The sequence below is a fragment of the Macrobrachium nipponense genome, chromosome 6 (genome assembly GCF_015104395.2).
Source record: "Macrobrachium nipponense isolate FS-2020 chromosome 6, ASM1510439v2, whole genome shotgun sequence".
Classification (NCBI taxonomy): domain Eukaryota; kingdom Metazoa; phylum Arthropoda; class Malacostraca; order Decapoda; family Palaemonidae; genus Macrobrachium; species Macrobrachium nipponense.
Genome location: NC_061108.1, coordinates 29,740,312 through 29,750,311, shown reverse-complemented (window position 1 = coordinate 29,750,311; position 10,000 = coordinate 29,740,312). Strand labels below are relative to the sequence as shown.

General features: G+C 41.3%; 1 protein-coding gene across 1 annotated transcript in view; it reads right to left on the bottom strand.

The window, feature by feature from the left end:
• Positions 1-505, bottom strand: part of LOC135216009 (sialin-like) — a 21,260-nt gene extending 20,755 nt beyond the window's left edge. Inside the window, exon 1 of the mRNA XM_064250928.1 lies at positions 427-505. The gene's annotated coding sequence lies outside the window, so the exon portion shown is untranslated. The remainder of the gene's footprint in view (positions 1-426) is intronic.
• Between the last annotated feature and the right edge of the window lie 9,495 nt (positions 506-10,000).

Sequence of the window (10,000 nt, the reverse complement as noted above, 5' to 3'; positions counted from 1 at the left end):
CAGTGTCGGCTCTTCTCTACAGGGAATTTTCCATTACGACAAATTGGCATTCTTTCAATCAGGAAATAAATTACCTTCTGGAATGTTTTAAAAATAATTGCTCTCCTCAAAAATTTTTTTTTATAAAAAGCCTCGTAGTTTTCTGATTTTGTCAACAAGCGTATGTGCTGCGTGCTTATTTGTAAATATATCAACGTGTGTTATTCTTCATTTCTTTTATATCGAGTTCCGAGAGATTCGAGACGCACGCTGAACGGAACAATTTGAACAAAACCGAACGTCCATATCCAGTGGTTTAATTAAAGTACATTCGCTGTACAATTGCATTTATTATTTTTCCCCTTCGCAAAATTTTAATTGAAGAAGTTTCTCAACCCTTGATAACAACAGTTACAAAGGACTGTGTCGATAAAGAATGCCACATACCTAAGACTAACGTCACAGCGTTGTCGCCGAGGTCCGGAGAATCACTGGCAAGGAATATCAAGGTGTTTAATTCGATGCTACAATTCCATACTTTCAGAAAAATATTATTACGAGATGCGTTTGCCATTAATTCTCTTCACGATTCGCGTGAGTAACTCGTTTGTTTTCTTCATCACAAAGCATACTTTGAAGGGGTGACAAAGAATTCCATGATAGAAGTGTGAAAACGAAGTGTGCATCAGAATATGTAAAGGCAACATTGACTGACCTCTATAAAATGGGTCATCAGACGAATAGTGTGTTGTCTCCATAGCCGTTTAATATTTCTGTTGATGGAGCGATGCAAGATGTCAAGAAAAGAAAACTGGTTTGTTTGTAGGTGCTGCTTTCCAAGCTGCAGTCACTTTGGTCGCGGTCTTAGTTGTGGGTATTTCCGTGATAGGCCTGGAGGACAGGGTGAGACCGATCAAGGCAAGTAGGTACCTTGGGAACAACTTAAGTACCGTGGGTTGAAGGTATTGGGGATTAGGCCTGTAAGTGTCATATGTCCTTTTCACTCTGTTATCTTGTATCTTTTCACTCCGTTATCTTGTATACGTTTGGTGTTCTTTTGAATTCATATTGATCACTGTACTCATGCAAAATCGTGAATTGATAATGTTTGGCTTTTTAATATTTGATGGAAGCCTTAAATTAATATGCTTGATGGGACTTAAAAGACCGATTAGTATTTTGTCACGGAAGTTTTTTCCCCACCACGACATTACGATACGAGAATAAGAATACTATTAGTATACAAAGGCACTGTTGTCAGTCTTCTTGCCTGGAGACAGAGGTCGTAGAATGGTACTGTGCCATAGTTGACACGGTGGGTATGAAGACTGACGTTTACGCTGCCTGGGAATTAGGGTAGGCCTGTCCTACCTGCTATTACATGATATTCCTTGTGTGTATGGGTCTTACTACTGATGAGGCCAGGTGATGTCTTCCCACTGGGAGGCAATTGAAGTGCTGATTTCCATTTTAGGGGTATTGAAAAAAATTCCTGTTACTCAGCTTGTTTCTTTATTACTCATTACATCATGCCAAATTTCTACCAGGCCTAGTACGTCTACTGGACTTGGTTAATTTACCTAGTCTTCAGAACTCCTGGACTAGATCCCTGTACTAGATTCCTGGAATAGATCCCTGGCAAGGGATAGATAATCATTTGTATTAATAACTTGGTGAAATAGCCAAAATGAAGGATGGACCGGTTGACGTCCTCCTCACATGAAAGCATTCGTGATCTTTACATGGTCTTTTAGTGTTACCAAAATGCAGACGAAAGGTTAAGGGCAGCGCTCCCAGCGAAAGATAAACAAAACAAGGGACTGGCTACACTGCCACGCACTCGTGTCACAACAAAAACGAAAACATTTCACAGTTCCAATCACTCTTACAACAGTAAAGATATTAGAGGAGGATGATGAATCAATTCCTAAATAAATCACTAATAATTAAAGGAATATTTTTCCCATTACAATTTGACCTGACAGTTATTTACAAAGGCTTATTTATAATACATTATTTAATAAACTAACATGAATATACAAAGATAACAGAGAACAGTATCTGGCTTCATAATAGAAATGAAAAATGCTTAGCAAAAAAATAAATCCTTTAGAATTGTCATGGCATAATTTAGTTAATTTACGCATTTTTTTTTTTTTTTTTTTTGCCTACTCGATACAATTTGGCTATTTAGAACTCTCATCCTAAAAACATCCGACATCTGACAAAAAAAAAAAAAATAAATAAATAAAAATGACTTTAAAAGGCAAGGATACACAATTTTCAATATGGCTTGCCAAGTCGTATAATACTTCATTGCCTGGTTTGAGTGTATTTTCTCCATTGAATGTTTTATCCCATAAGCTTGCCTAGTTTTTTTTTTTTTTTTTTTTTTGTTTTTTTTTTTTTTTTTTTTTTGTCATAAGGTACCCTTGAATTAAACACATCAAACCAGGATTGAGGAAGCTTTATAAAGTCTCTTGTACTTTCCCAGAGCATACTCTTCAAAAGTCCCTGACTTCCATTAAATGTAAAGCTTTAGATGTCGTTTCCGAAAGACGCTGCACTCCTTTCCTCACATAAATAGCCTACGTCGGGTACTACCTGTAAAATGTATGTTCCTCTGTTAAGCGATATGTGGGTTTCAAGTCACTTCGCTTCTTTCGACAATTTCCTTAACACATCCGCTTAGAACAATATCTCCATTTTGCAATTCAAAACCAAAATCAAGAATATTGCTCTCAGTAACTTGATTAAATGAGGGGCATCGGCAAAGACTTAAAGTTCCTGTTGCAGGTCTCTTTTATATGCACTGTCTGCAAAATGTTTACTGGATAAGCGATGAGTAGTAGTGTTAAAGTTGTCCTTTCTCTTACAACGATGAACTCATTTCTGTCTTGTTTCCTCATCATGAGGGAATCAGAAAAAGGATACCTCCTTTTTTCTACCATTTGAATAACAACCAAACACGGCGCAGCTGTTTGTCATTATTTTAATGATAATTCAGATTATATAAAAAAAAATAAAAACTATGGTTGTATTCGTAGAAAATAAAACTAAATCATTGTAGAGATGACTTAAGTGACCTGTGATATACTACATTTGAATAAAACGGTGGCTGAGTGACTTCTCGCCCTGACCTGTCCTCCAGGAGGTGCGGCTCTTTGGGAGGATAAGCCGCAACCCCCACAAATGACTCTACCTGACTCCCTTATTCTCTATTACCTTGCTAAGCTCGAGATATGAATGCGGCTCGCGAAGGGAGTGAAGGATGACTGACGTTTAAAGATGATACGATATTCACGGGGAAAGTTTGAGTGTTTGTCAATAACTGTGGAAACTGCTGCCTTGCATTCTTTCTTTTTAGTAAAGGGATAGGCCCACCGCCAATAACTGTGGAAGCTGCTGCTTTGCAGTTTTTCCTTTTTAATAAAAGGCTCGGCCCACTGCCAATAACTGTGGAAACCGCTGCCTTGCAATCTTCTTTTTAGTAAAGGGCTAGGCCCACCGCCAATAACTATGGAAACTGCTGCCTTGCAGTCTTTCTTTTTAGTAAAAGGCTAGGCCCACTGCCAATAACTGTGGAAACTGCTGCCTAGCAATCTTCTTTTTAGCAAAGGGCTAGGCTCACCGCCAATAACTGTGGAAACTAGTCTTGCAGTCTTTCTTTTTAGTAAAGGGCTCGGCCCACTGCCAATAACTGTGGAAACTGCTGCCTAGCAATATTTCTTTTTTAGCAAAGGGCGGGATCACCGCCTCAATAATGTGGAAACTAGTCTTGCAGTCTTTCTTTTTAGTAAAGGGCTCGGCCCACTGCCAATAACTGTGGAAACTGCTGCCTTGTAGTCTTTCTTTTTATTAAAAGGCTAGGCCCACCGCCAATAAATGTGGAAACTGCTGCCTTGCAGTCGTTTTTTTTATGTAAAAGGTAAGGCTCACTACCAAAAACTGTGGAAACTGCTGCCTTGCAGTCTTACATTTTTAGTAGAAGGCTTGGCTCACCGCCAGTAATTGTGGAAACTGCTGCATTGCAGTCTTACTTTTTAGTAGAAGGCTAGGTCCACCGCCAATAACTGGTAAAACTGCTGCCTTGCAGTCTTACTTTTTAGTAAAATGCTAGGCCCACCACCAATAACTGTAGAAACGACTGTTTTGCAATTTTACTTTTTAGTAAAAGGCTAGGCCCACCGCCAGTAACTGTGAAAACTACTGTCTTGCAGTCTAACTTTTATAGTGGAAGACTAGGCGCACCACCAATAACCATGGAAACTGTTGCTTTACAGTCTTACTTTTTAGTAAAAGGCTAGGCCCACCTCCAATAACTGTGGAAACTGCTGCCTTGTTGTCTTTCTTTTTAGTAAAAAGCTCGGTCCACCGCCAAAAACTGTGGAAACTTCTGCCTTGCAGTCTTTCTTTTTAGTAAAAGGCTAGGCTCACCGCCAATAACTGTGGAAACTACTGCCTTGCAGTCTTTCTTCTTAGTCAAAGGCTAGGCTCACCACCAATAACTGTGGAAACTGCTGCCTTGTAGTCTTACCTTTTCAGTAAAAGTCTCCACCCATCACCAATAACTGTGGAAACTGTTGCCTTGCAGTCTTTCATTTTAGTAAAAGGCTAAGCTCACCGCCGATAACTGTAGAAACTACTGCCTTGCAGTCTTCCTTCTTAGTCAAAGGCTAGGCTCACCACCAATAACTGTGGAAATTGTTGCCTTGCAGTCTTTCTTTTTAGTAAAAGGCTAGGCTCACTGCCAATAACTGTGGAAACTGCTGCCTTGCAGTCTTTCTTTTAGGTAAAAGGCTAGGCTCACCACCAATAACTGTGGAAACTGCTGCATTGCAGTCTTACTTTTTAGTAAAAGTCTCCACCCATCACCAATAACTGTGGAAACTGCTGCCTTGCAGTCTTACCTTTTTAGTAAAAATCTCCACCCATCACCAATAACTGTGGAAACTGTTGCCTTGCAGTCTTTCATTTTAGTAAAAGGCTAGGCTCGCCGCCAATAACTGTAGAAACTACTGCCTTGCAGTCTTTCTTCTTAGTCAAAGGCTAGGCTCACCACCAATAACTGTGGAAACTGTTGCCTTGCAGTCTTTCTTCTTAGTCAAAGGCTAGGCTCACTGCCAATAACTGTAGAAACTACTGCCTTGCAGTCTTTCATTTTAGTAAAAGGCTAGGCTCACTGCCAATAACTGTAGAAACTACTGCCGTGCAGTCTTTCTTCTTAGTCAAAGGCTAGGCTCACCACCAAAAACTTTGGAAACTGCTGCCTTGCAGTCTTACCTTTTTAGTAAAAGTCTCCGCCCACCACCAATAACTGTGGAAATTGTTGCCTTGCAGTCTTTCTTTTTAGTAAAAGGCTAGGCTCACTGCCAATAACTGTGGAAACTGCTGCCTTGCAGTCTTTCTTTTAAGTAAAAGGCTAGGCTCACTGCCAATAACTGTGGAAACTGCTGCCTTGCAGTCGTTTTTTTTAAGTAAAAGGTTAGGCTCACTACCAAAAACTGTGGAAACTGTTGCCTTGCAGTCTTTCTTCTTAGTCAAAGGCTAGGCTCACTGCCAATAACTGTAGAAACTACTGCCTTGCAGTCTTTCATTTTAGTAAAAGGCTAGGCTCACTGCCAATAACTGTAGAAACTACTGCCGTGCAGTCTTTCTTCTTAGTCAAAGGCTAGGCTCACTGCCAATAACTGTAGAAACTACTGCCTTGCAGTCTTTCATTTTAGTAAAAGGCTAGGCTCACTGCCAATAACTGTAGAAACTACTGCCGTGCAGTCTTTCTTCTTAGTCAAAGGCTAGGCTCACCACCAAAAACTTTGGAAACTGCTGCCTTGCAGTCTTACCTTTTTAGTAAAAGTCTCCGCCCACCACCAATAACTGTGGAAATTGTTGCCTTGCAGTCTTTCTTTTTAGTAAAAGGCTAGGCTCACTGCCAATAACTGTGGAAACTGCTGCCTTGCAGTCTTTCTTTTAAGTAAAAGGCTAGGCTCACTGCCAATAACTGTGGAAACTGCTGCCTTGCAGTCGTTTTTTTTAAGTAAAAGGTTAGGCTCACTACCAAAAACTGTGGAAACTGTTGCCTTGCAGTCTAACTTTTTTAGTAGAAGGCTTGGCTCACCGCCAGTAATTGTGGAAACTGCTGCGTTGCAGTCTTACTTTTTAGTAGAATGCTAGGCCCACCGCCAATGACTGGTAAAACTGCTGCCTTGCAGTCTTACTTTTTAGTAAAATGCTAGGCCCACCACCAATAACTGTAGAAACGACTGCTTTGCAATTTTACTTTTTAGTAAAAGGCTAGGCCCACCGCCAGTAACTGTGAAAACTACTGTCTTGCAGTCTAACTTTTATACTGGAAAGCTAGGCGCACCGCCAATAAACATGGAAACTGTTGCTTTACAGTCTTACTTTTTAGAAAAAGGCTAGGCCCACCGCCAATAAATGTGGAAACTGCTGCCTTGTAGTCTTTCTTTTTAGTAAAAGGCTCGGTCCACCGCCAAAAACTGTGGAAACTTCTGCCTTGCAGTCTTTCTTTTAGTCAAAGGCTAGGCCCACCCCAATAAATGTGGAAACTGCTGCCTTGCAGCTTTTTTTTTAATAAAAGGCTAGGCTCACTGCCAGTAACTGTGGAAACTGCTGCCTTGCAGTCTTTCTTTTTAGTAAAAGGCTAGGCCCACCACCATTATCTTTGGAAACTGCTGCCTTGCAGTCTTTCTTTTTAGTAAAAGGCTAGGCTCACTGCCAATAACTGTGGAAACTGCTGCCTTGCAATCGTTTTTTTTTATGTAAAAGGTTAGGCTCACTACCAAAAACTGTGGAAACTGCTGCCTTGCAGTCTTAACTTTTTTAGTAGAAGGCTTGGCTTCACCGCCAAGTAATTGTGGAAAAACGCTGCGTTGCAGTCTTACTTTTAGTTAGAAGGCTAGGCCCACCGCCAAAACTGTGGAAAACTGCGCTTTGCAGTCTTAACTTTTTAGTAGAAGGCCCAGGCCCACCGCCAATAACTGTGGGAAAACTGCGCTTTGCAGTCTTACCTTTTAAGTAAAGCAGGCTAAAAGGAACCCACCGCCAATAAACTGTGGAAACTGCTGCCCTTTGCAGTCTTTTCTTTTTAGTAGAAAAAGGCTGGCCCACCGCCAATAATGTGGAAAAATCTGCTGCTTTGGACCCCAGTCTTAAACTTTGTTTTAGTAGAAGGGCTAGGCCCACCGCCCCAATAAATGTGGAAACTGCTGCTTTGCAAGTCTTACTTTAGTAGAAGGCTAGGCCACCGCCAATAACTGTGGAAAACTGGATTTTGGCTTTGCCAGTTTAAACCCCCCTTTTTAGTAGAAAAGGCTAGGGCCCACGCCAAAGAACTGTGAAAAAACTGCTGAATGGCCGTCAGTCTTACTTTTTAGAGAAGCTATGGCCACCGGCCAATAACTGTGGAAAACTGCTGCCTTGCAGTCTTTACCTTTTTAGTAGAAAAAGGCTAGGCCCACCCGCACCCAATAAACTGTGGAAATCTGCTGCTTTGGCAGTCCTTACTTTTTAGTTAGAAGTTCTTTTTAGGGCCACCGCCAATACTTGGAAACTGCTGGCCTTGCAGGTCCTTTCTTTTTAGTAAAAGGCTAGCCCACCGCCAATAAAACTGTGGAAATCTAGCTGCTTTGCAGTCATTACTTTTTTAGTAGAAGGCTAGGCCCCACCGCCAATAATGTGGAAACTGCTGCTTTGCAGTCCTAATTTTTAGTAGAGGCTAGGCCACGGCCAATAAACTGTGGAAAGCTGCTGCTTTGGGCCAGTCCTTACTTTTTAAGTAATGAAAGGCTACACCCACCGCCAAATAACTGTGGAAACCTGCTGCTGTTTGGGCAAGTCTTAACTTTTTAGTAGAAGCGGCTAGGCCCAAAACCGCCAATAACTGTGGAAACTGCTGCTATGCAGTCTTACTTTTTAGTAAAAGGCTAGGCCCACGCAATAAACTTGTTTGGAGGAAACTGGGGCCTGCCTTTGCAGTCGTTACTTTTTAGTAAAAGGCTAGGCCCACCGCCAATAACTGTGGAAACTGCTGCTTTGCAGTATTACTTTTAGTAGAAGGCTAGGACCACCGCCCAATAAACTGTGGAAAACTGGAAAATGCTTTGCAGTCTACCTCTTTTAGTAGAAGGCTGGAGGTCCCACCGCCCCAATAACTGTGGAAACTGCTGCCTTGCAGTCTTTCTTTAGTAAAAGGGCTAGGCCCACCGACAATAACTGTGGAAACTGCTTCTGCGGTTTGCCCACAGTAAAACTTGACTTTTTAGTAGAAAGGCTAGGCCCACCGCCAATAACTGTGGAAACTGCTGCTTTGCAGTCTTACTTTTTAGTAGAAGGCTAGGCCCACCGCCAATAACTGTGGAAACTGCTGCCTTGCAGTCTTTCTTTTTAGTAAAAGGCTAGGCCCACCGCCAATAACTGTGGAAACTGCTGCTTTGCAGTCTTACTTTTTAGTAGAAGGCTAGGCCCACCGCCAATAACTGTGGAAACTGCTGCTTTGCAAGTTTACTTTTAGTAGAAGGCTAGGCCCACCGCCAATAACTGTTGGACTGCTGCCTTGCAGTTCTTTTTAGTAAAAGGCTAGGCCCACCGCCACTGTGAACTGCTGCCTTGGCAATCCTTAATCGTAGTTAGAAGGCTAGGTTCACTGCCAATGACTGTGGAAACTGCCGCCTTGCAGTCTTACTTTTTAGTAAAAGGCAGTTTTCTCCGCCAACAACTATGGAAACTGCTACTTTGTAGTCTTAGTTTTTAGTAAAAGGCTAGTCCCACCGCCAATAACTGTTGCTGATGACAGCAAGGGCATGAGTTCGTAAAAACCCCTTTGCCAAATAATAAACTATGCCTGATGTTGTAAGGAAAGGCGCATCAGGCAACCGACCCCTTAGTGTGGGGATATCGGTGGGTAAGAAGAAGAAGACTGTTGAAATTGGAAACTAGAAGAATGGTGAAATGTGATATGTATGGAAGAAGAATGAAGCATTTGACTCATGCGGGTATTTGGCAGTAGATATAAGTGCTAATGGTAGGATGAGAGAAAAGGTGGGTTAAATAAGAGTTGAAGGAGGAAAATGTGCTGAAGCCGTTGTATTTATGTATTAGTTCTAAAGTCTGATATATTCCTAACTGCTTGATTGTATTGTTAAATTATTAAATATTTTTAGCTTTGTTACGAACCATATTTAATAGCAATAAAGCAATGAACCCAAACCAGCAGGCTCAAAGACTTTCTCACTAAACACATACACATGTCAGTTGCCGCCGCCTTTCTTGCATGCGTAGTAGATGCTAGCTCAACCGAACATGCAAGATGTACATGACAGTATGTCCTTTTTCTTTTTTAGTTCAAATGTGAATTTCCTCATTAATTCCTTCGTTTCTTCTTCGTTTTTTACTTTCGGAATTCATTATAGCAACTACTTCGTAGTGTCAAAGTGTATTTCATTACAAAGTCGGTTTAAATGAGGTTTGGAATGAAAATAATGATCGGGCATTTTGGCAACAACACTTTGCTACAAGACTAGGCCGAGTATTCACACAGATACACCTGAGTGTGAATGGTAGAAAAACATGTTTTTTATTTATTGTCTTTGTTCAATGGGGGAGTTTTTTGCTCTCTTCTGATAGAGGAAGGTAACTTCCCCTCCCCTCCCCTCCCCCTCCTCTTCTTTCTCCCTTCCCCTCCCCTCATCTCTCTTCCCCCTCTTCTCCCTTTTTCCCCTAACCCTTCTTCCCTCCCTTCCCTCCTCCCACCTCCTTTCCCCTTCCTCTCTCTCCTCCTAACCTTCTCCCTCCCCTCCCCTTCCCTCTCCCTTCCCCCTACACATAGAATGTCATTTAGGCTTCCCGAGTAGTGCCGGTTTGGTCAGCTAGTATATATATATATATATATATATATATATATATATATATATATATATATAATATGTATATATGTATGTATATATATAATAAAAGGAGCCCATAAAAATGCCAAAATATAGAAAGAAAGTACTTTATTTCA